This window comes from Lissotriton vulgaris, chromosome 7 (genome assembly GCF_964263255.1).
Source record: "Lissotriton vulgaris chromosome 7, aLisVul1.2, whole genome shotgun sequence".
Lineage (NCBI taxonomy): Eukaryota > Metazoa > Chordata > Amphibia > Caudata > Salamandridae > Lissotriton > Lissotriton vulgaris.
Window position 1 is genome coordinate 1,085,309,650 of NC_141695.1, and position 1,199 is coordinate 1,085,310,848.

Here is a 1,199-nt window from a genome sequence, read left to right on the forward strand (position 1 = left end):
AAAGACAGCCTGATGATTCATATTGACAGTGAATGGGTTGCCAAAAATGAAAATGTTTACAGGCCCAAACCTCAATTAAGCTCTCCCTTTCCGCCTGTGAACATTTCTTCTCAGACCTGGTAAAGCTACGACTTGCATAGGCAATCAACCAGTAGGGAGCCTCTGGGTCAATGTCTTGCTGAGCAAGGATGGCACTAAGACGGACCAGGCTAGCATCAATGACAATCTCAGGTGCATATTTACAAGGGAATTGCACCACCAGAACATCACTATTGCTGACTTTCCGGTGGCACAAGTTGCACCTTATTTACAACGCGGCATTAAGCCACTTAACGCCACTTTGTAAATATACTCTTTCACACAGTTTCCGCCAGATTCGCCATCTTCCAGTAAACTGCCAAAATGACGAACACAAGAGGAAAAAGGCGAGGAACGCGTTACATGTTCTCTAGACCATTTCGCAAACATGGAGTTGTACCTCTGGCGACCTACATGCGCATCTACAAGAAGGGGGACATAGTGGACATCAAGGGTATGGGAACAATTCAAAACGGTATGCCGCACAAATGTTACCATGGCAAGACTGGAAGGATATTCAACGTCACCCAACATGCAGTGGGCATTATTGTAAACAAACAAGTCAAGGGCAAAATTCTTGCCAAGAGAATTAACGTGCGCATTGAACATATTAAGCATTCAAAAAGCAGAGACAGCTTTCTGAAGCGTGTCCAAGAGACTGAAAGGAGGAAGACAGAGGTCAAGGTGAAAGGCTTGTGGGTTGAAATGAAACGCCAGCCTGAAGCACCAAGAGCAGCGCACTTCGTTAGTACACTGGGCAAGGAACCCGAACTGTTGGAGCCAATTCCCTACGAGTTCATGGCGTAAATTTGTATTTACCAATAAAAGCAAATATTTCACACAGTTTTCTGCATGAAAGGGGCGTACAATGGGTGTTGCTGTGGGCGTTCCATTGCAACACTCCTTTTTGATGCTGCCCCAGATTTACATGGATCTGTAAATCTGAAGCAGCGCCAGAAACTAATGCCATGCAATAGCGGGGGTTAGAATAGCGCAAGGAGGAGAAATACTTTTATTTCTCCTTGTTTTTGCTTTTTCTATGTGTGCAGCATTTTGCGGCACACATAAAAAGAGCAAAATGCCATTATCAATTATTTATCTGTAGGAAGGTGTCCCTTCCT

The 1,199-nt window shown here is 44.5% G+C and overlaps 1 pseudogene; it reads left to right on the top strand.

Moving 5' to 3' along the window:
• The first annotated feature begins 379 nt into the window (after positions 1-379).
• Positions 380-909, top strand: LOC147702959 (large ribosomal subunit protein eL21 pseudogene; annotated as a pseudogene).
• The last annotated feature ends 290 nt before the right edge of the window (positions 910-1,199 follow it).